At 43.4% G+C, this 25798-nt stretch overlaps 1 long non-coding RNA gene across 1 annotated transcript in view; it reads right to left on the reverse strand.

Annotated features, from left to right (window-relative positions):
- Positions 1-23704, reverse strand: part of LOC123347180 — a 43299-nt gene extending 19595 nt beyond the window's left edge. Inside the window, exon 1 of the long non-coding RNA XR_006573069.1 lies at positions 23639-23704. This is a non-coding gene — a long non-coding RNA (uncharacterized LOC123347180). The remainder of the gene's footprint in view (positions 1-23638) is intronic.
- Positions 23705-25798: the final 2094 nt, after the last annotated feature.

Genomic DNA, 25798 nt, shown 5'->3' on the forward strand with positions numbered 1-25798 from the left:
TGTTGGGGCGTCTACTGTCCGTCAGCCCTGGGGCTGACAGTGGGAGCCACAGCTGTACATGTAGCAGAACTCCCTGGTTTGAAGGGGTTTCCATTATATACAGGGTTTACAGTTTTGTTCAATGGCTTTCAGCACCCCCACTGTAAAAATTGTTCCAGCATCTTTGGCCAGAGCCACCCGGGATGGATTGAGGGCAGGAACCCCAGCTGCTGCGAGGAGAGGCTCATTCTGTGAGCCCCAATCCCAGGGCCCTTGCTGTCAGCCTGGGAAGTGGGATACGAGATCCCACCACACCCCTCAGGTCTGGGGAGGGTGAATAACCCTACAAGGAGCAGAAATGAAGCTGAGAGGGCTGAATTATGGCCTGGGAGCTGCATGGTCTGAACTGAGGAGGGTGAGTGCTAATGGAGTAGAGGGCTTGTATTAATGATGGGTTCTGAACAGAAGGGGTGAGTCCTGGGAGGATGAACTGAGGGTGGTGGGGTCAATGGGGTTAGGCAGGCTGAACTGATGGGGTGGTGATGATGGGGGCTGTAGGACTGAACTAAGGGGGAGCTGAATTGAGGGGGGTTGGGTGGGGACAGAACTAATGAGGGACTGGCAGACAGGATTAATTGATGGGCAGGTGGGGGGTGAGAGATCCTGCACAAGGGCCAAAATCACTTTATCCAGTACATGTGGGAGAGTGGGCAACACTAATTGTTACATATCCTGTGGATTGGCAGAGGGAGTTCAAACTCAAGAAACTGACTAAAAACACAATATAATCTTTTTTTTTAAATCTCATGGGTTTTTTTTTGGAGGGGGGAGGTCTGACTCATGATTTTTGATCTGCTGAAGTTGGCAACACTGACGTACAGAGTAGAAACACTGAAAAAAAATGAGGTTCACAAAACCAAATTGGGATTTGTCACAGTGCCTGCAGTGGTCTACCCCATTTCTACCATTCTCACTAGCCAAAGCAGTGCTGGCACAGAAAACCACTTAAAGATCACCAATGCATGGTAGCGTAAGATCATTGCTACATGGGTCCTCTTCTGGTAATGCTGTTATGCAGCTGGAAAGCACAATTTAAGTGGCTCCTCACACAAGGGGGATTTTCATCCTTAGTGAATGAAGCCTACTGATTACATTTAATATCCAGATGGAGTGTTAGGCCTTCCTTCACTTGGACAAAATCATTATTAACTGATTTATACAGATCTCATGCTTTGTAAGATGGCAAAAGAAGGGAGTAAAAAAACCTTACATGTAATTTGTGAACACACAATGTCAACTGCTTTCACTATCTGTGTTCCTATTTTTGTTTTTCTAGAGGTAAGATTTGGAAGCCAATCATGTTACATTAATATAAATTTTAAAATGAGTCATATTCTGCTCTGAGGGTACAATAACACCAGATTTTTTATATATTGAAGATGAATGTTAATATGTCTAGTGATGGCAAATGTGTAACCTGAATCAAAATATTATAATATTTTGCTGTGTAATTAATTCTGTTACTTTTACATATATATTCATATCCTGAGGGTACCATAGGCAAAGCGGAAATATGATCTGTGTTTCAGTGTAACCTTCTATTGTAATGCACAATTCTAAACTTTGTGTTCAGAATGTCTAGTTTTAGTAAATATACTATATAGGAAATGCAGTGAGCATTAAGGACAGGAACATGTCTATGAGCCTGTACAGAGGAGTAAGGGGGCTCAATATGCTCCTCTTATTCCCCTCCATATTGTGTAGGGGGGGAGTGCTACTTACCCGACCTGTGCAAGATATTGGGGGAGAGTAGGTGAGGAGGAGTACACAATGGATGAAAATTTGAGTTTGATTCCCATCCTAAGACACTAGTCAGTGTGGGGGAAATATTCTGATACAAGGAATCCCTGGTATAATCTCCCCCTTATCCATTGTTTTGCATATCCATTGCTCATCAATAGGGAAACATGTTCCGATTCACGTTGGTCCCGAGCCACATATCCAGTGTTTGCAACTTACTTACTTCACCTTTCGCGTCACTTTTCTGTGGGTGCTTAGCACCCAACGGCAGCCAGCCCCCACCCACAGTGCCTTCCATCCACTGGTGGCCCATATGGCCGCTGATCAACTCCTCCCCCTCCCTCCCAGCACCTTCTGCCTGCTTCGATCAGCTGTTAAGCGGCATGCAGGAGGCGCTGGGAGGGAGGGGGAGGAGCAGGGATGGGGCGTGCTCGGAAGAAAGGGCAGAACTGGGTGGGAAGAGGTGGGGTGGAGGTGGTGGGGGGTGGTGGGAAGAGGCTGGACGGACCATGAGTACAGTACTGTTCAGTACAGTATTACCCATCATGAGTGGAAAACATGTTCAAAGTGTTGAGTGGGTTTGTGTCCAAGAGGCAACGTAAAAGTGTAACATTAGAAGTGAAATTAAATGTTATAAAGCATATTGAAAGAGGTGTGTGTGTGCAGCTGACATTGCTCGTGTACTCGATTTGTCTGCCACGATAATACGCACAATTTTTAAGAGTGCCGATTGAATTTATGAAAGCGCTAGAAATGCTATGAAATTGTCATAGATGAAGATAACAAAGCAAAGAAGAAGTACAATGGAGAAGATGGAACGTTTGGCGGCTGATTGGACTGATGACCTCCATCAAAAGATAATGCCTGTGAGTTAAAGCTTGATTCAGGAGAAGGCCAAAAGCCTGTATAACAATTTAAAGGAAAGAGAAGGAGAGAGATCAACAGCAGAAAAAGAGACCTTAAATGCTAGTTGTTGGTGATTCCACAGATTCCAGGAGCGTGCCATTCTACATAATGTAAAACTCACAGGAGAAGTGGCTAGTGCGGATGAAGAAGTGGCTGAAATGTTTCCTGCGCAGCTAAAGAAAATTGTTTCGGAAGGTTGCTACTCTCCAAAACAAATTTTTAACAAAGATGAGGTGTGCCTTTCCTGGAAGAAGATGCCAGCAGGGACTTGTATTTCTTGTGACGAGAAGACTGCTCCTAGATTCAAAGCCTCAAAAGACCACTTAACCCTTCTGCTTGGGGGAAATGCAGAAGGTGATTACAAGTTGAACCCCTTGCTTGTCTACCACAGTGAAAACCCCAGAGCAATGAGGGACTACGTCAAGTCTCATAGAATCATAGAATATGAGGATTGGAAGAGACCTCAGGAGTCATCTAGTCCAATCCCCTGCTCAAAGCAGGACCAACACCAATTAAATCATCCCAGCCAAGGCTTTGTCAAGCCAGGCCTTAAAAACCTCTAAGGATGGAGATTCCACCACCTCCCTGGGTAACCTACTCCAGTGCTTCACCACCCTCCTAGTGAAATAGTGTTTCCTAATATCCAACCTAGACCTCCCCCACTGCAACTTGAGACCATTACTCCTTGTTCTGTCATCTGCTGCCACTGAGAACAGCCGAGCTCCATCCTCTTTGGAACCCCTCTTCAGGTAGTTGAAGGCTGCTATCAAATCCCACATCACTCTTCTCTTCTGCAGACTAAATAACCCCAGTTCCCTCAGCCTCTCCTCATAAGTTATGTGCCCCAGCCCCCTAATCATTTTTGTTGCCCTTGGCTGGAATCTCTCCAATTTCTCCACATCCCTTCTGTAGTGGAGGAACCAAAACTGAATGCAGTACTCCAGGTGTGGCCTCACCAGTGCCGAATAGAGGGGAATAATCACTTCCCTCAATCTGCTGGCAATGCTCCTTCTAATACAGCCCAATATGCCATTGGCCTTCTTGGCAACAAGGGCACACTGCTGACTCAGATCCAGCTTCTCGTCCACTGTAATCCACAGGTCCTTTTCTGCAGAACTGCTGCTTAGCCAGTCAGTCCCCAGCCTGTACAGTGCATGGGATTCTTCCTTCCTAAGTGCATGATTCTGCACTTGTCCTTGTTGAACTCCATCAGATTTCTTTTGGCTCAATCCTCCAATTTGTCTAGGTCACTCTGGACCCTATCCCTACCCTTCAGCATAACTACCTCTCCCCGCAGTTAAGAGTCATCTGTGAACTTGCTTAGAGTGCAATTAATCCCATCATCCAGATAATTAATAAAGATGTTTAACAAAGCCAGGCCCAGGACCAACCCTTGGGGCACTCCACTTAATACGGTCTGCCAACTAGACATCAAGCCATTGATCACTACCCATTGAGCCCAACAATCTAGACAGCTTTCTATCCATTTTATAGTCCCTTCATCCAATCCACACTTTTTTAATTTCCTGGCAAGAATACTGTGGGAGACCATATCAAAAGCTTTGCTAAAGTCAAGATATATCACATCCACCACTTTCCCCGTATCCACAGAGCCAGTTATCTCATCATAGAAGGCAGTCAGGTTGGTAAGGAATGATTTGCCCTTGGTGAATCCATGTTGACTGTTCCTGATCACCTTCCTCTCCTTCAGGTGCTTCAGAATGGATTCCTTGAGGACCTGCTCCATTATTTTGCTGGAGACTGAAGTGAAGCTGACCGGTCTGTACTTCCCTGGGTTCTCTTTCTTTCCTTTTTTAAATATGGGCACTCCTTTTTCCAATCATCCGGGACCTCCCTGGATCTCCACAAATTTTCAAAGATAATGGCCAATGACTCTGCAATCACATCAGCCAATTTCCTCAGCACCCTTGGATGTGTTAGGTCTGGACCCACAGACTCGTTCACATCCAGCTTTTCTAAATAGTCGTTAACCTGTTCTTTCTCCTCTGAGAGCTTCTCACCTCCTCCCCATACTGTGTTGTCCAGTGCAGCAGTCTATGAATTGACCTTCTCTGTGAAGACCAACACAAAAAAAGCCTGGGTCAGGGCTGGCTGGTAAACAAACAGTCAGAGGCTCAGGGCCCTTAGGTGGGGGCTGAGCCAATAGTCCAATAGGATCCCTGGCCCTAGGTCAGGGCGGAGCAGCAAACACACAGTCAGGAGCTCAGGCCCGTAATCAGGGCTGAGCCAAGAGTTCAGTACAAGCCCAGGCCCTAGGTCAGGGCGGGGCAACAAACACACAGTCAGGAGCTCAGGCCTCTGAGTGTCTGGTGCGATGGGGAGACTGCCACCCGTGAGAGGGGTGGCAGTGGGGGATGCAGGCCCACCCACTCCACTGCGTCCCAGCCCAGGGCTCCAGCAGCGGCAGAAGACTTGCTGCTGCATCAGTGGAGATCCTGACCACAACACACGGACATTGGTTCTGGCCCTTCTGCGGGCAGACCAGGGTCGGCTGCCCCCGGGCTACTTCCGGACTCCCCCTCGTAAGGTACCTGGGTTTGGCCTGCGTCCTCGGTTCCTCAGGGCAGCTGGCGAGGGGTAGGCTCAGCTCCTCCTCGGGATAGCTGGGAGGGGTAGGCTCGGCTGGCCTGGCCAGTCGTCAGGTCGGCCGCGGCCTGCCGGCATCCCCCAACCCAGAGCTAGGCCACAGGCATCTGGCCTCTCCAGTGGCTGGCTCTCCACTCAGCTTTGCAGCGGGGCTTTTCTACTTCCTGTCCTGCGCCGTGACCTCTGGGGGCAGGCGCAGGATCCACTGGCTCTGCCCACATTGGTGCTAGGGGAGGCTCATCCCTCAGTGGGACTGTGGGGTATCCCACCACCTCACTATACACCCTCAATAAGGCTTCTTTAAAATACGGCCAGCTCTCCTGGACCCCTTGCCCCCTCATATTAGCTTCCCAGGGGATCCTGCCCATGAGTTCACCAAGGGAGTCAAAGTCTGCTTTTCTGAAGTCCAGGGTCCATATTTTACTACTCTTTCTTCCTTTTGTCAGGATCCTAAACTCAACCATCTCATGGTCACTGCTGCCTAGGTTGCTACCCACTTCTACTTCCCCTACCAATTCTTCCCTGTTTGTAAGCAGCAGGTCAAGAGGAGCACGGCCCCCTAGTCGGTTCCTCCAGCACTTGTACCAGGAAATTGTCCCCAACACTCTCCAAAAACTTCCTGGATTGTCTCTGCATTGCTCTATTGCTCTCCCAGCAAATGCCACAGTGATTGAAGTCCCCCATTAGAACCAGGGCCTGTGATCTGGAAACTTCAGTTAGTTGTCCAAAGAAAGTCTCGTCTGCCTCATTCTTCAGATCCGGTGGTCTATAGCACACGCGAACCAGAACATCACCATTGTTGCTCTTGCCTCTAAACTTAATGCAAAGACTCTCAAGAGGCTTTTCTTCAGTTTGAAATTGGAGCTCTGAGCAATCATACTGCTCTCTTACATACAATGCAACTTGTCCAGCTTTCCTCCCATACCTGTCCTTCCTGAACAGTTTATACCCATCCATGACAGCGCTCCAGTCATGTAAACTGCCCCATCAAGTTTCAGTTATTCCAGTCACATCATAGTTCTTTGATTGTGCCAGGACTTCCAATTCTCCTGCTTGTTTCCCAGGCTTCTTGCATTCATGTACATGCGCCTAAGATAACTAGCCAATTGCCCTACTTTCTTAGTATGAATTAGGAGTCTTCCTGTCTTGTACCCTCCTCCTTGTGTTTCCTCCCAGTATCCCACTCCCCACTTACCTCTGGGCTTAGGTCACCATCCCCCAGTGAACCTAGTTTAAAGCCCTCCTCACTAGGTTAGCAAGCCTGCCTGCAAAGATGCTCATCCCTTAAATTATATGCTTAAATTATAATGTACAGTTATGGTAAGAACTACATTTAGCAGTGGATTCCAGCTTTGTGTAGTTCAACTGAAGAACTGGAGTTAAATAATCCTGATTGAGTTCTTGTGATTTGTCATAAAGTTAAAAATCCTTCTCAATGAAGGAGAAGAAAAAAAACCGAGAAGTAATTAAGAAAAGAGTAATTCTGGCCCTTCCAGTGGCTTAACCCCACTACCTCTAACATCATGCTTCCTAGAAAGACAAGGCACATGAGGTAATATCTTTTATTGGACCAACTACTTTTGGTAAGAGAGACAAGCCTTCAAGCCACACAGAGGTCTTTTTCAGGCCTGGCAAAGTTACTTCGAGTGTCACAGTTAAATGTAAGGTGGAACAGCTTGTTTAGCATAAGTTGTTATCCCATTATCTAAGGGACCATTCAAGGTCATATGGCTTAGTGGGTTACAGATTGTTTTAATAAACCATATAATCTTGAATGGTCCCTTAGAATATGTGCTAACAACTTATGCTAAACAATCTGTTCCACCTTACATTTAGCGGTGATGCTCATAGTACCTACCCCTGACCTGAAGAAGACCTGTGTGGCTCAAAAGCTTGTCTCTTTCACCAACAGAAATTGGTCAAATAAAATTATTACCTCACCCCACCTTTTCTCTCTAATATCCTGGGAGGGAAATGACTACAACTAAATTACATCAGACTTCCTGTAATTTAGATGATCTAGAAATAGAGCCAAAGGAAAGAAAGACACACTGCTATTATCATGACCAAACCTGGACCAATGCTTATAGGGCCAGGGAATTGAAAAAGCAAGTGTAGGAGGTTTGAAAAGTTCATGCTAAGAAGTCATCTTGTTCAGAATGTCCCTCCAGAAGGCAATGAACCTGTGAGATGCTGAGTCAATGCGAACAGAGAGTTTGCAGCACTTCACAGGATTTGCTCAGCATTGGGCCAAACAGTTTTTAGCTGCAGATAATCTACCTGGTGGAGAAAGCCTTTCATGACCCAGAAGGCAGCAGTCAAACCTTTGATTTAATATCTAATCTACCTAGTTATGAGACTGTGTTACAGGATATACTGATGTTTAGATAAGAAATAAAAATGAAAACTGGCATTAGAAAAGGTTCAGAGAAAGGCAACTAACTTATGCCTGCCTACTAGCAGAATTAAATCCAAAGAGAGGAGTTCATAACTAAGGGCTTCATTAGCATGATGAGGATCACACTTAAATCAGTTTGATTTAACCATGTTCATTATCAGCAAAGACCCCATCCCATTTACATCCTGGAATAGGTTCATACAGGCTTAAGACTTAAATTGATGCAAGTGGGGAGAACAATGTCTACCCTGATCCTATAAGTCTTTATCTGATGTACAAAAGGGGATGTAAAGTTGTTGAACTCAAGATCAAGCCTGAGTGGAGAATGCAAGTGAGGTTAAAAACTAGGTGTACTCTCAAGTCCTAAGCAAAGCCACTCTCTTTTTACTTCATAGGAGTGCAGGTTATGAAAAGGGATGGCTATTCACATAGAATTAATGTGATTTGTGACCCAGGTGCGTAGGTGTGATGTGATGCTCAGCAAAGCAAAAGGTGTTTGCCTACATGTTTCTTCTAGAAGCAGGAGCATAGCTAAGCAAGAGCACTATAACTTGGCACTTGTGTAATAGCACTCTTAGGGTATATCTACCCTAGAGATTCTAATTTCAGTTTAACCTCTGGTTAGCTAACATGTTTTTACATGCTAGTCTGGACATTCAACAAATGTTTGAGGTTTACCCTCGGCTGAACCCTGCTTAACAAGAGTTTGTCTACACTAGACTCTAAATAGAGTTAATCACTTGTCCATTAACTAACTAGCAGTAAAATACTCTAGTATAGACAAGCCCATTTTAGTGCAGCATTTGGTTACTCTGGGCCCCCTTCCATAATTCTTACATTGTGTTTATTTTCCCAGCATCTAACTATGTGATGTGTGGGATCAAACTCATAGAGATACGTTCTTACTATTTAGATTATAAGATCTTTAGGACAGGGCTGTCTTTCTGTTATTTCTGTGTAAAGTGCCTAGTACAGTGGGCCACCAATTCCTGATAAGGATCTGCTTCTGCTCTCAGTTACGCTGGAATCAATGAGGAATTACACTGGGCTAAAACTGGTGCCAGGACAGAATCTGGTCCCCTGATCTCGAGATAAAAATAAAAAAGACTCATCAAGAAAATAACAAAACTATTTTAGTCAAAGGAAGTAATGGCCACTAGCCAAAAGAGCAATGATGCAGTCAGATTATTATCATCATAAAGCGTTTTTCAGTCATTATTATCATCATAAAGTGTTTTTCAGTCAGTAACTACATGTGAAGAATTGTGGCTAATAGAATGCAAATTAATGGATGGGAAAAAACGTTATATGTCTTTGATAAATACCTCAATTGCCTGACAAGCTTTGCTATACTAGATTTGCCGAGATTCACTCTGGAGATGTTTTACTCTCTTGGGTGGTCAAGATCAGTCAGCAGTTCTCAGAGACCAATCAAATACCAGCTTTTGGAAGTTCAATACTTTATTTATATCACAGATTCTCTATGATTTGATAATGGAATATTTTTGGCAACAAGATTCTTCTCTGAACCTGCTCTCTGAACGTTAATTGCTTCTAAAACTGGCAATGATGGTATTATTCATCCTAGGTCTGAGTCTGCTGCCCTTCCTCACATTGAGCTGTATCTGACAGCAATCCTATTGAAATCAGTGGAGCTATTCAAAGTACGGTATGATTCAACATGAACAAGAGTAGCAGAACTGAGCCCTCTATCATCAACAACACTTATGGCTTTTGTTATTTTCCATTCATGCTTTGACCACTTTTTTAATAATGATTTTTTTCTTCCAAGCTTCTGCCATGACACTTATAGCATACAGTCAGATGAGACACTGTAGCATCAAGGGTATTAGAAAGCTAGTGCATTTTCAACAATACAAAGGCATAAAACATGTTGTGCTGAATTCCTTTGAGATGCTTGAAATGTATTCTGAGCCTCTTTAAGAAATCCACATCAAATAAACAATGAAAAGGCCGCAACTAGTTATTGTATTCCTATTAACACAGCATCAGTTTTAAGTAGAAGTGAAAAGAGCATAAGTTCCTATGAATGGAAATGGAGAAGATAAAGTTGCTGAAAAATTGCAAGGAGGAATTACAGCAAGTAATTGGTTTGCTAAAATGTTCAAGACTTGGCATTTAATCCTGCACTCCTTTACACTCAATTGAAATGACTATAGTTTTGCTAATGTTAATGACATCTCTGGTTATCATACATGCATAATGCTTCTACCAGGTGATATTGGCAGCAACACGGGCTGCATTCAAATAGCTAAGAGTCCCTCTTATAACTAGCAAACAGCACCAGCTTGATCCCCTACCCAGAATTTCTGGGAACACTAAATGCTTTTCCTGGAGGTCTTTAATAAGCAGTACTTCCCCTACCACAAGCAACGAGATTGTGTATGAAATAAAAAAAAGTGTATGGGGGAAAAGGAATACACATCAACTTTGAAAAACACAGGAACAGTATATCTATATGAATGATAAATAAAATACTTCTCGCTCATGACTTTGGAAGTAGTTTATTAAATCTGTTACCCCACCTTCCAGTATGAGCATCTAATACATAAATACCACTTCTCCCTTCCTCGTTAGCTAAATCCCGTTCATGGTTTGGTGTCAATGGATAGTATCAACCCACTGAGGTGCATTCAGATAACTGTCTCCACTTCCTGGAAAGTGCTGCCTACTCCTCAACTGAGGCTCCAACACTATGATTTCAGCTTTATAAAGGAGCTACATAGGAGAGGCCAGACCAGAATCAACAAAGACCCTTTTCTGCATTATATGTCAAGAAGCCACTTCTTATCAGGCCCTCAGTAGTGGAGAACCAGTAATACATAGGGCCATTAAACAGAATCCATGTTATTAGGGACACATACCTTGCTAAAAGGTAGGAATCAATTCCCTATCTCTCAGTTTGACTGTGAAAGCAATTTTGGATTTGTGTACAGTTCTGGTGACTCCTAAATTATCACAAGAGGAATTCAGGGCTGAAAGGTTATGCAGATGAATCTTTCTCTGAAGCCATACTTCCCCTGTTCACCAATGAATGTGTCAGAGAGCTTCTTCTCCTGAGGAGCTTCTGTCCACCTGGAGTTCTGGGATTATGCAGATGAAGCAGCTAAAAGGCCATTTGAATCTCGGTGCACAAGTAGTTGGGAGCACAGGGCTCCCTATCCTCCATAGCTTCAGGTTACAGGGTTTACAAATAGTCAATGTAAACACAAGGTTGCAGTAGTTAAATGGAGAATGAGCAACTCTTGCTGTATAGGATCATATTTTATTAGCAGACTCAGCTGTTTCCGATACAAGCTATCCAGCTCCCCCCAAAACAAACAAACAAACAAACAAACCCCCAACATCTACCATAATCCCACAAGTAGTTATCTGACAGAAGTATCATATTAATACCAATGAAATTAAGTCCCAGATTTAGTATAACTGGAAGACTACAGATCATTCATTACTCAGTAAAGATAACTGGAAACAACAAGGAAACTCTACATACTGTGAGTTGCAAAGAAAAAAAATCTATCAATAAAAAGAGAAATAAGCTACAGATACTAACAAGATTTGGGATACATACAAGTGAACTATTCTGAGCATTTGTATACTGAAGAGTAATGAATACTGTAATCAGAGAGGAGTGAAATTTTTTGGTCTCCCTCCCACCGCCTCCCAGAAAAATTGACATTCAGGTAGACTAAAACATTTGGGGAATTCATGCTGATTTCAGTAAACTCTTCTGGATGAAAGGAAAAATGTTTTTGAAATGTCAAAGTTGTTTCAGTGGACATTTCTGAAACCAGCCATTTCAATTTCTTTTTGTGCTAGTGTCACAAAATGGAAGAAGATGTGCTGGTGTTCCCCCCGTTATACCCACTGGTTAGGGAAGGTTCTAGGGATGTGGGAAACCGAGGTTTGAATCTCTGGAGAAGTGTCTTGAACACAGGTCTCCCCATAGACTCGGGCAAAGGTTCCCAAGCTTTTCATATTGTGTGTCCCCTTCGAGGTCTACCAGCTGCCCACATACCTCACCTCTTCTCATCAGTGATACCTTGTGTGTTCTTCTTAACATTACATGTCATTAGCTATCTGTCCATACTTCAGTTCCTTACTGATATAGTGTGACATATACAACTGGAAAAAAAACTGACTAAAGGTCTGAACACAGTGAGACAGTTTCTGGGCAACTGAACCCATGCTGTATGGTGATTGGAGGTGAGGCATCTGTACGTCAGCATCTCTGTGTATCTGTGTTCTCATCTGTCTTCCCTCTAAGCTGTGCGGCCACCCAAGAGTCAATCGACTGCTATGCACTTGACTAGCAGAGCCCCTCCCCCCACTGCTCTGCAGCCACCTTGCTCCTGCCCTCTGCCATGAAGCCCCTGGCCAGCTGCTTCCAGGACCCTCCTGCTTTCTGTGAAGACTGGAGGGATGGAGAGGAGAGCTGATGTCAGAGTATCCCCCTCCCCCTATCTCCCACCTGCCCATGTACCAATCCAGGCCAGTGGGAGCTGCGAGAAGCGGCGCGGGCCAAGGGATGTGCTGGCCACCCTTCCCACAGCCCTCATTGACCTGGAGCTGCGAACCGCGGCCAGTGGGAGCCGCGATCGTCTGAATCTGCAGACGCGGCAGGTAAACAAACCGTCCTGGCCCGCCAGGGACTTTCCCTGAATAAGTGGCGGACCGGCTTTGAGAACCACTGGTGTAGATCTCTTTGTCTTTCTTGTTTGAAGCTGTTCCCCTTTGTATAGGTAATAATTATTAGCATAGGGACTGACACCCAAGTGTCCCCCTGCCTGCGTGAGTGCCCCAACCACAAGGCTACAGAATCTTTCTCATATTCTGGCTTTATTTATACAAAGTGGAACAGCTTCAGCAGGAGAAATTGAGAGAGCCCCATCCCAGAATACCAATAGCCGAGTGACTAGGGGCATGTACCTTAAAAAGGTGAGATGTGGGTTTCAGTCCCTGCTCCAAAGAAGAAATGCAAATCTGAGTCTCCCATATCCTAGGTGAGCACCCTCACGATTGAGCTATTAGCTATTAAGGAGTCACCACCACCTTCTCAATTTTGTGAATGTGAACCTAAGTCCCCTTGTGATGCTAGCCCTTTGTTTCCAAATTTCCTTTGCTTCTATTAAAAGAGGGGTTAAAAATATCTGAAAATGAAGTTCTTCATTTTCTATCAAAGAGTTTAATTCAACCAGAAACATCTTTTCCCCAACTTTCAGATTTTTCAGAAATGCCAGTGACCCAAAAACCAGCTATTCGTACAGCTCTAACTGAAATGAGTTTGGAGTTACAGTCTACAGGGGTCAGGGATGGGAAATAATATTTTCTGATACATACAGAATAAGGTTGTCAATGCCAATGACTAGAACATATCATGAGGGATATTACTCCAGGATGCACTGTTGGTGAACTATTGAGTTATTCTTTAAATTAACTAGTTTATGTCTGTATCCATGTTACTAGGGAATCCATGTTACTAGGGACACATACTTTGTACTATGAATATGAGATATGTAAGACACAAAATTCAGTGGGGCTCCAGGAGGGATCAGCCCCCCACATGCAGCTTTCTGCCATATTGGTGTCCATGTATTACTGTAACAATTATGAGAGATGATATATGCTGATAATAGAACATGTGCCAATTAGATGGTCTTTAAGAACATGTAGTATAATTCCTGGCTTTGGTGGCTCAAAAACACTTTCTAATTATGTACTCCAAATTGTTCCCTCTGTGCTATTCTTTACGTCAGCTATTATCACAACCTAGAACAAACAAGACTATTTATCAAGAACCTTTTCTTTTAAACATGACTTTTGTTATTTTCCCAAGCTTATATGCAATGTGCACATCATTATAGTATAAACAATGTCTAACAAACTTAATGAAATACTGTAACTATATGCAGCACTGAAAATGACCCATTAACATGAGTACTTAGCTGCTTGTTCTGTTGGTCATCTTTAGGTCTCATCATCAGCCTGTGAGTGCTCCTGGCCGGCCTCAGGTGAGGCTGGCCAGGGGCACCTGGGTAAAAATAGGAATGATTCCTGGTCATTCCCAGTAGATGGTACAGAACGGCTGATAACCGTCCTCATCATAGCAACTGGGGGCTGAGCTTCATCAGCCCCCTCCCTTTCATGTGTAAAGAAAAGCTTCTGTACTGCCTGGACTATCATAGCAGCGGGATGCTGGGATCCTCTCTCCCACACTGCTTAATGTCCTGCCTGGACTATCATAGCAGCTGGAGGCTGCCTTCCTCTCATTTTATCTCACTAACAAGTCACTGTTTCTTATTCCTGCATTCTTTATTACTTCATAACACAAATGGGGGGACACTGCCACGGTAGCCAGGAAGGCTGGGGGAGGAGGGAAGCAATGGATGGGGTTGTTGCAGGGGCACCCCCCATGAATGGCATGCAGCTCATCATTTCTGCGGGGTCTGACACGGAGCAGCTGTGCTCTCTGGTTCTCTGATACACTGGTTCTCTAGTACACTTGCCCCATATTCTAGGCAGGACTGATTCTATTTTTAGATACCATAAAGGAGGGATTGACTTGGGGAGTCATTCCCATTTTTGTCTTTGCGACCCCGGCTGACCTCAGCCAGGGGCACCCATGACAGCAGCAGACAGTACAGAATGACAGATAATCGTCATCTCATTGCCAATTTACAATGGCAGCAGACGGTACAGAATGACTGATAACCATCTCTGCTATCATGCAAAAGCAAATGAATGCTGCTGTGTAGCGCTGCTGTATCGCCTCTGTCAGCGACATCCAGTACACATACGGTGACAGTGACAAAGGCAAAACAGGCTCCATGGTTGCCATGCTATGGCGTCTGCCAGGGCAATCCAGGGGAAAAGGGCACGAAATGATTGTCTGCCGTTGCTTTCCCGGAGGAAGGAATGACTGATGACATTTACCCAGAACCACCTGCGACAATGATTTTTGCCCCATCAGGCACTGGGATCTCAACCCAGAATTCCAAGGAGGGGGGACTGCGGGAACCATGGGATAGCTACAGAATAGCTACCCATAGTGCAACACTCCAGAAATCGACGCTAGCCTCGGACCATGGACGCACACCGCCGAATTAATGTGCTTAGTGAGGCCGCGTGCACTCGACTTTATACAATCTGTTTTACAAAACCGGTTTATGTAAAATCGGAATAATCCTGTAGTGTAGACATACCCTTGGTTCCAGGCATAGAGCACTTGCTATCAACCCATAATGAAGTGGATGGAGATAATACTTTGCTTTCTGTATGGGAGAGCTGTTTTTAGAAGACATTGCTCCTCTTCACTAGAATGGAGAGAGCCCGGGGACATCATGGGAGGCAGTGAACTTTGTCACATTAGGATAATTCTTCCTGTACTGTTTTTAGAGTTTAGCTTGTATAAAAAATCTATTAATCGCACAGGCGAATGAATCTCATATCTCAAGGCTGGAATAAAAGATGCCTGAAAGTACCTACTGTAAGGCTGGAAGAGAAGAAAATGTTGGGATATCACTAGAACACATACAGAAAACAATTATGCATAGGCAGGACAGACTAAATAGCCAAATTAGCCTTTCCTATCTCTGATTTCTACAATTCTGTGAGAGGCATGAGGCAAACCCACGAAAACATGAGCAAAAACCACAACAGAAACTCTGTTTTGCTTGCAGATATGCTGCATGCATCACCACATACTGCGCCTTGTAAAATCAGTTGCTGTGCCTGCCTGTGAGGCTTCAGGAGATCTGTCAACAAAAAGCAACACAAACACAAATTGGAAAATAAATGTATTATAAACACAACAGCTATAGCTTGTGAAATGCATAAAATATAATACCCAGTGTGGGAAGAGGCCTGTCTATTCCACATAAAGGTAATAAAAATGGAAACATGACATTGCCAAATGTTTTCAAATAGGAAATAAAACCCTGTCTGCCAGAAGTATGTCCATGTAAATCCAGTTTTAGCCTTTACTGTTGTGGCATAGTTATAGCATGCAATGCACTTTTTTGAGTCAATCTGTTACATTCCTTGAACAGTACTTTTTCAAAGTGCACATTTTTTCTTTGAGTTTTCCACTGCAGTAGCACATCTTAAAATATTAAATAAGTGTAATCAAGAGTAAAAGTTTATAATGGGGAGACAAGGTAAGTTGTGCCTATGTTAAAAGTTTGAAAATTAGAAGAGAAAGCTAAAGCTTTTATCTGTGATGCCATACAGCTGTAAAGACTGTGGCCACTAGGTTCTGTTATGCTGTAAATGGGGCACATTTATCTCCCATGACTTGTCTGATGTCTTTAGTTAGTGGGTGGCCTTTAGGGAATGAGTCTTCTAGTTGGACAAAGACCTCAGCCTGGGTCTACCTCCTCCTGCTACATCTGTTTGTACAGACATCAGCCATATGTTACTGAATTATGCATTTCTGCTTTTGGAGCAAATGTTTCATCATGTCAAAAGCAATGCAGATGCATTCATGAAGACCATTGCTGCACAAAGCTTTGTTGAAGTGTGGAGATGTTTGATTTTTTTGCTTTTTATAGTTTGTACCTTTAGTTTTGAAACAAAGTAAAATGTGTCTCCATATAATGGATGAAATGCCATATTTACTGAAAGATATTATTTCAGTGCCAGAGAAGCTGGCATTCAACATGGTACTAAATGCAATTAAAAGCTAGACAATGCAACCTTAACATTGTCTTTATATAAACACACAGAAGTCAGGAAATAGCACTGTTGTTGCACTTGCAATCTATACTCTGTCTCCTTGTGTACATGCATTATGATACAGTCTTTAATGATATAATCACAGACTAGATAGCACTGTCACTAAAGGTAAATGTAAAGAGTGATATAGGCTGCACTGTCCCAGGAGTGGCCTCTGACACTGTTGCTCTCGGGAGAGGAAAAGGAAGATTCTAAGTGCCCAGGTCCATGAAGGGCCTTAGGTCGTACGATGGTGAACATTGCAGCATCAACATTTTAGATGCCTACCAAAGCCATGGGGACAACACTGTGATCTTCAAAGCCTGCGTTAGGCACCTAGGCCCTCTACAATGAATGAGGAGAGAAAGCCATCTTAGACTGCAATTCACAAAGCCAACATGCAGGGTGGAGGGCCATCTAAGATAGCTATGGGGAGATGTTGACCAGAAGGGTATGTGCTAATCCCTACTTCTATTGGAGATAGGTACCTAAATTCAGGCCACAGGATCTATCTCTGCTTGCAATCCATGAACTTGGGGAAGATAGGTGCTCGGCCATCTAACTCCGGTACGGAGACCAAAATAAAACAGTCCAAGGGGGAAGAAAGCAGCTTGCCACACCTTATAACCTTTAGCCCAGTGGTTAGAGTATTCACTCAGGATGTGGGAGGCCCCCACCTTATGTCTCGCTCCTCCTGAGGGAGAGAAGACATTTGAACAGGAAACTGCTACCTCTCAGATGAGTATACTAACCACTAGACCAGGGGTCGGCAACCTCTGGCACGCAGATCACCAGGGTAAGCACTAGGCTATAGTCATTCTAACCTTTTCACTGCCCCTATTAATATTTAAGTATTTATTTAAAGTGGAACACCTTGAACAGGAGAAATTAAGCAAAACCCACTTCAGATTATTCCACAGCCTAGTGATTAGGGCACTCATCTGAGAGGTAGCAGCTTCTTGTTCAAATCACTTCTCTCCCTGAAGAAGGGAGGGACTTGAAGTGGGGGGTCTCTCACATCCTGGATGAGTACCCTAACCACTAGGCTAAAGGTTATAACGGAGGTCCTCCTGTGCCCCATTTCCCAGCTGTTTTCTATGAACTTGCCTGAGGGGCCAGATCCAGTAGGCAGCCTCTGAGCATGTCTACTGGCTTGGGCCCCCACATGTGGCCAACTCTATCTTTCCCAGTTCTTGAATCAGACTGGGACTTAGGCACCTGGACTTCTATCAGGAGGCTGCAGTTTGCATGCTCAGGGGGGAGATAGGCACCCAGTCTTCTAGTGTGAGGATGCAGTGTTCCTGTCCAGAGGCAAAAACAAAGGCAATGAGTGAGTTTATGCAAAACAGGGTTGTGTAGCAGCCAAGTGGGAGTTTTATGGACCTCATTAGAGCCTAAAAACAGGACTTAGGCACCTAAATACTTCCATAGTTCACTCCCTAAATTACTCAAACTCTTGAAAGGGTGCAGTTTGCTTTCCCTCTTTGAGCATGGCCTGCTACACTAGTGGGTTAGTATAGGGGGCACTGCCCAAACTCTGCCACCTCTTCAACTCATCCAGCCCCATTTGTTTGCAAAGGGAAATACCCAGTGCCTGCACTCTGCAGCAGGTTTGTACCCAAGATCTGTACAGTGTGAGGGAAAGGGGAATTATGCTTTCTTACTCCCTTGCTCAGCTGGTTAAAACAAGGGCACAGTCTAGCCTTCAGCATTTATCAGGCTTCCTGTCACAAACACAGAACAGTTTATTATTTCATAATATTTTATTTGTTAAAGATAATTCCTACCACTGGACTGAAGTCAACAGAACAATCATCCTGATTAAACTGAAAGGAACAGTTAATGTATTTCAGTATTTGAATTACAGTCTGCTCCAGTTCTTCTCTGCTGTAGATTTTAAAGCACTGGAGCAGAACTGAGATTCAAAAGCACAGCGCTGAAGAATCATGTATTGTCTTTATGAGATCAGAAATTCTCATCATTGTTACATAAGTTCTCAAGAGATGAGTCAACTGAACGATGTTCTGCTTCATTTATTTATTTATTTTCTCTGTAATACTGCATCCATACTTGTCCTTTCTAATACATATAAAACCCAAGAATTGAGTTCAGAGAGTTCAAAAAATATAAAATACTTCCTTCTGGGCTACTACATTGCAGACTGCTTCAGAAAAAATATGAATCAGCTGAGTGTCAGTCCTTTCCCAAACTCAATCAAATGCTAAAGTTTAAATTTCAAAATGTGTGGGTAACATCTCAAGCTGTCCTTGTTACACCATATCCTCTGCCACCCATCATTTACATTCTTATTAACAGTTATCATTGGTATTGCAGTAGAGCTGACAGGCCTCAACCACATTAGGGCCCCCATTCTGCTAGGCACTGTACAAACAAATAATAAATGATAGTCCCTGCTCCCAAAAGTTAAAACTTCCTTTTCCTCCCTGGCACTGGATACTCATCCACCTGTGCCCATTCTGATATGCACACATCCCTTTGCTGATATTACTACTGGGTCAAATCTTGAAGTCTTTACTTGTGCTTCTAATCCATTCAGGTCACCTGACTCATAACATGAGCCAGTTGTAATTCTTTGTAATTTCAGATCTGTAATTTCAGATCTGAATCCCAATTTGCACAGTGTTCTAGGGTATTCAGATATGGGCTTTCAGTTTGGACTCAGCTTTAAACCCTTTAAAAATAAAGGGTGAAATCCTGGCCTGACTGAAGTCTGTGGGAATTTTGCCATTGATCTCAGCAGAGCCAAAGTCTTTTAGGAACAGATGCTCAGCTGGTGTAAATCTGTGTCATCTCTGTTGCAATGCCAATTTACACTATCTGAGGATTTAGCAAATATACTTCACCTAGCAAAAACCAAGTCTGCTTGTGGATATCCAATTCCTGGTAGTAGGGCTCAATCACCCTACAGGATCAGGCACTGACCGAGTATGGATCCTTGCGTGTGTTGCTGTTTGCTTTCTCTTAATATACACACATTCTCCTGTCCAAACATCCTTTTCAGTTCTGAATTACATAGGTATACATTCTGAAAAACTAGTGGAGAATTGGGGAAAATACCCTGTCAGTGAGTATAAGCTCTAGCTTTAAGATTTATAAATATTGTAACCACTACCTCCTACATTTTTTTCTCTACGCTTCTGTTATTTATATAATTTGTCTACTAGTTTATATTAATTGCAGGAGGAAGGTCATGAATGTTATTTAGTTGATATATGGCTTTGAAAGTATAAGAGTTTAAACTGTTACTGCATATGAATTAATATTTTGATATGTGCATATTGCAAAGTATGTAATAAAGTAGTGGTAAAAATTCAAGAGAAGAGTTCTTACATTTGCATTAGATGCCCATTACAAATTTGCATCACTATAAACATGGATGTGAATAATAAATAACTACAATGTCAATGGTGTGGACGAAAAAGAGCAAATAATGTGGTGTTTGAAGTATTTCAGATAATCCAACCCATTTGTATAAAGAATTTAAAATTAAGAGGTGGTTTAAATTGCAGTATCAATTCTAATTTACAGTCACTCTCTATCACCTGATGTGTAGGTTAGAGTGCAGCTTTCAAGAAGTCTGTGTGTACTTCAGATACCATCAATAGTATTGAAGCACTAAGTCTAATTTGTCCCTTTCCAGGCATACCAATACACCTCAGAACATTTTACTTTCATAGCAACGGCAATTCCTGGGTCTCACACAAGAACGCTCCATGTCTGACTGACTGATTCCAAGGATAATAAGGATGGTGATTTGAGGCAGGGCATGCAGAGCCCTGCAGTGCCCCACCAGAAGCTCCTTTGCCTGAGCTCCTTGCTCCTTCCTTAGAGCCTTTATATGCTCCCTGGACAGGGACCAAGGAGGCTGCTGCAATCCTGAGACTGTAATAAAATATATTGAAGAACCTGCACAGAGGGGGTAAAGGGTCAGGCAATGTTGAGCTCAGTCAGTGACTCCAAAACAAAGTGCTATTTTGGAGGGTTGAGATTGAGTGTAGTTGAGCACTGTCCATAAAGAAATTGTGGAATGCGCGTATTACTGAGTCAAGGATCCCTGTTGCTGGCTCACAGCTAGGTCTGGAACTGAAGTGTCTCCAGTGCTATGGAAGGTGAGTGCTTGGCTCTCTCATTATCTCCATAGCTGGAGAACTAACCCCAGACCCTCAAAGGGATTTAGGTGCCTAATTCCCATTGATTTAGGCAAATTTGGGCACTTAAATATCTTTGAGGATCTGTGCCCTAGTTTCCGATAAAAGAACACTAGGAGAGACACGGCTTCCTTCTAATACTCCCCAGCAACTCTACTGCCAGTGGATTAGGGGATGAACTGCATCTCTGGGCATGGAGAGGAAGTGGGCAGATGTTGAACAGATACACAGTAAGGAACAAATTTTTCAAAAGTCCTCAACACCCAAAACTGGGGATAGAATTTCAAAATAGCTCAACTTCCATTTAGACACCAAAATAAGAGTCTGTGTGTTACAGTGGGAGCTGCTGAATGATGAGCACTTTTGAAAATCTGGTCCTTGTTTTGGTTGCTGAGCTCTTAACAATCTGTTTCAGAGCTTTCTAGAAAATTTAGCCTAGAGGATTCCCATTTTTTAAAAATCCAGATTGAATATTTGCTCTAGTTCAAACAAAAACTCAGGGAAGTCCTATGTTATGCAGGGTATTAGAGTAGATGATTACAATGGTCTCTTATGGCTTTATCATCTATTAGTTTATGGATGGTATGAAGAAACTCATGAAAACATTCTGGGAAAGAGTGGACAATCCGGCTTGTTCTTATTTTCTTCTATGCCAATTTGCCTGTCTCTAGTATCTATCAGCAGTAAGGTTAGGAAGATAAGAAAAATTCTGAGATACACTATCTAAGATTGTTGGATATTATTAGAAAAATCCAGTTCTAGCAGTAATGCTAGTCACCTAGAGGTTTGACTATTCCCTGACTATTGTTGAAGTGGTTTAGTAAATGCCATTAATTTTACTGGGAATAATATAGGCACATCCACACTTGCCATTAAATTTACAGGTTATCATGACCCAAACAGATATAATGACTCAAAAGTATTTGTGGGATAACTTCACTGATTTCAGTGTTGTACAGGGATTTATCTGTTCTCCCAATTTTAGTTGTTGTTTGTTTTTTATTTCTTTGAAGGAGAGATTAAAAAAGCACATTTGTTTAGAACTGAAATCCCTAGTTATCTGAAGTGTGCTTACCCTACCTGGCAGGATTGATCCCCAATTCATACCAAATTCTAATTTTCCAAATATTTCAGGTAATTGTGGAAATCCTTTTGAGAAATAGAATTGTACTGGATATTTAAGTTCAAGTTAAGATCACTCCCTGCCTGTAGTGAGTCGGTGTGGCTCCCCTCCTGCCCAGCAGAGGGAGCTCCCTCCCAGACACCCAAGTGGGCGGAGCTACCACCACCTGTCCCCGCCCCCCGGAAGTTAAGGGGCGGGACAGGAAGTAGAAAAGCCGGCAGCCAGAGCTCAGTCAGAGCCCAGCCACCGCCGAGGGCAAACGTGCTGGTGGGAGCTCCTGACTGGGAACCCTCCAGGGCCCGAGGCAGCTGCCCTGACTGGCCGGAGCTCCCTCGCGCCCGGTACGACGAGGAACCCCCGGAGCTTCCCCGTGACCGGTACGAAGAGGAGCCGCCGAAGCTTCCCCGTCCCTGCTGCTACCCGGAGGAGCCACCTGACCGCGCCGGGTCGGACTTCCCGGAGGAGCTGCCGGACCTGCCACCAAGCCCTGGTCCTGAGGAGCCTATGCAGTTAGACTGGCCTCGATCTGGTGCGACCGACGAGGTAGGCCCTGAGGGGGATATGGACAGTAGCCCGGGGGTAGCCGACCCCTGTCAGGCTACAGAAGCAGAGGTCCCGATGTCAGTGTGTTGCGGTCAGGACCCCACTGACCAGCGGCAGTGATAGCCGCTGCTAGGGCCCCGGGCTGGGACACAGTGGAGTGGGCAGGCCTGTGTCCCCCCTGCCACCCCACTCACGGGAGGCAGTTTTCCCCCTCACCCAGGTAAGGGCCTGGGCTTATACGCCTACTGGACTATTTGCTGCTCACCCCTACTTCACAGGGCCTGAGCTCATTGACTATTTGCTGCTCACCCCTGCTTCACAGGGCCTGAGCCCCTTGACTAATTGCTGCTCACCCCTGCTTCAGAGGGCCTGAGCTTAGTAACTATTTGCTGCTCACCCCTGCTTCACAGGGCTGGAGCTCATTGACTAATTGCTGCTCACCCCTGCTTCAAAGGGCTGGAGCTCATTGACTATTTGCTGCTCACCCCTGCTTCAGAGGGCTTGAGCTTATTGTTCTGCACTGCCACTCAGCCCCTGTACCGAAGGGCCTGAGTGTTCTAATACTGTTTCCTGTCACTCAGCCAGCTAGAGGAGACAAGGAGCGAGTCGGTGTGGCTCCCCTCCTGCCGACAGGAGGGTCGAGCCCCGGCGCAACCGATTACACTGCATTTTTTTGTTGATTCGCTGTGATTTTTTTTCATGAGTGTGCATTGAATTTGCTCAGCTTATTCTCAGATATATATGCAGTGTTCTTATAGCCATGTCGGTCCCAGGATATTAGAAAGACAAGGTGGGTGAGGTAATATCTTGTACTGAAACTTTTTTTCAGTTCTATGTAAGCTCAAATATTTGTTTCTCTCATCAACAGAAGTTGGTCCAATAAAAGATATTACCTCACCCACCTTGTCTCTTTAATACCTGAGATCTGTGCCATTTTATGATTTAGGCTTCATCATGACATTTATGCTGCTGCATAAGGGATGGTACAGTGATGCACTGCCTTAGAAGAAGCACAAAGGAGATTTCCCCTCATAAGGACACAGTATCTTCTGGGGCTGCTCAGTGCATGTGCATGCGTGTGAACTCTATACAAGCCACTGGGCTGGTGCAATTTGCCTCACTCAGCACGCTGGCCCTGCTCTGGGGGCTGCTGTGGACAGTAGCAAGGTAACAGAAACAGGCTACGACCCTTTTCCTGCCTATCTTTTGAAGAAAACTGCTCCCCAGGAAAAGAGCAGGAGTGAGGAGTGTCCAGAGCACAGGGACTGCTCTTGTAGGAGGAACATGCTCAGTTGTGTAAGTGGGAGAGAATTCTTGCATTGCCTAGCAAGTACCATCACAATTAGATCCTTTGTATTTAATGAACATGAAAACACTCACATTACTGGTCTAAATGAAGTCTTGACAGAGTTAAATCCACTTCATTGTGCAGTGCTGATAGACACTAGTAAAAAGCAAATACAAAACAAAAATATACCATGATTTCAGAAATATTGACTAACACAAAATTCAAGGATCCTATTTTTTGGTTTTGTGTATTATCTTACAGAGGCAAAGAATGCTTTGAATACACTGTCAACTTAAAGGTCAACATCTAAATATTTAAACAGAGCTATGCATTTCCCCTTTCAACATATGCTGATTAATATATCAGCAAAATATTGCCATAGAAGGGCAAAAAGTCTTTTCAAAGCAGTTTAAGTGTTTTGTTCTGTTTTTTTTTCATGGTTCAGTGTTGTAAGAAAATCTGTTTAAATGTAACAAACTCCTTAAAGGAATGGCAATTGACATTATACCCATGGTGGATAAACGCAATAGAAGTATGAATGCCTGTTTATATATGTTTTGACAGCAAACTCCTATGATTTCTAGATAGCATGGCTATTTTGGCGTATATGGTAAAGTATATTTTCCTTCCAACATCCCTGAGGAATTAATTTAAATTTGTAACTATATTTAACACATCCAATGTTGTTAAATGTGCATATTCTTTAGTGCCAATTTTTCCCTGGGATGCACATATGCAAATAAATTAAGGCTACTTTGTGATGTTGACAATTGGGGTCAAATACTCACAATTTCCTTCAACAATAACAAGAGAGACAGGCATAGATCCCTGTGCACTCACAAGAACAAAGTGTGAGTTTACATCCTTACAGGAACTTCTTCTGTCACTACTTTAGCATGATGGTCTGATTCTACTTGATAGCAAGATAGACAGGACTTTTCATAGCAAGGTTTAATACTCTTATGCTGAGTAGAACACTTTGAATGGAGCATTGAATATATACAAGAAATATAGTTATATATATATAATCAAACTTACTTATACCCTCTAGTTTTGGACTCTCAAACATTTTATAACAGAAATTCAAGCTCATTTTTTTAAATAGCTAGATAATTTGAGTACTCCAATTAGGTCTGACTCAGTCATCTTCTCTCTAGGTTAAATAGGCAGGCAAAGAGGAGTTGAAGCTTACCAGTGACCAGAGAGGTATTGGCAGATATTTCATCACATTACTGCCCTTTAATGTTTCAATGGCAGAGCAAAGCAAAGAGATCATAGAGGACAGGTAAAATAAATATCTAGAGGATATAGAGACAGTGGACCTGATCTAGAAACCTTGAAGTAAATGGTAACTAAGACCAAAATGAGGGGAAATTCAGGGGAGAGGCCAGAGTAAAGAAAATGGAGGAAGAAGACAATAGTGGAGGGAGGGAATGGTTCAGGGAGGGGGAAAGGGTAAGATGAGGAGGAGAAAGCAAAATAAGATGCGGAGGAAAGAGATTTAACCAAAGTGAAGAGTGAGGAAAAAAAGGTTGCTACTTAGAAAGACAAATCTAGAGGTGATGGTGGAAACAAATGGAAGACATAGGCACAATGGGAGAAAAATTATCTTGAGGAAAAAAAATTAGCTGAAACCCCTCTGAAAACAAAGTGTTCACCTATGGGGAAATATGAACTGGGGAAAAAATGGAAGGAAAAATACATCATATCATAGACAAAAAACTGGTAGCACAGATATAGAAAGAGAAAATTAGGAAAATACAAAAATTCAAAGGAAACATAACAAGACATTTTTTCATGTTATAAGTACAGCAGAAAGTTCATTGCCAGATGGTATGACAAACGGCACATATGTGGCTGTTCCAGAATTTGAACTTGAACTAGTGAATATTTTTGGCCAGCTACAATACCTGATTGCATCTGTTGAAACAGCTCTGTTGTTGTCTTTCTACCTCCTCCTAAAGTCTGTGACAAATGGAGGAAAATGAAGTGCTTTTATTTTCCTCGTCCCTACACCTGACCCCCTTGATATAGGAACTCTGATGGCTTTTTCTTTATTGGTAAAAGGATGAGGAAATACATTCAATGCACACAACCCAGGTCAATATACATTAGCAATGCATTATTCACATAAGGCTCTCAATAGAGTACTCATATATACCATCTAGCCCACCTTTCACCCTACTATATAGCTAACTTTTGGTTATATATATATGGTTCATATATATTTTATTAGCACAGAAGGACTGTTC

Source organism: Mauremys mutica, chromosome 1 (genome assembly GCF_020497125.1).
Source record: "Mauremys mutica isolate MM-2020 ecotype Southern chromosome 1, ASM2049712v1, whole genome shotgun sequence".
NCBI lineage: Eukaryota > Metazoa > Chordata > Testudines > Geoemydidae > Mauremys > Mauremys mutica.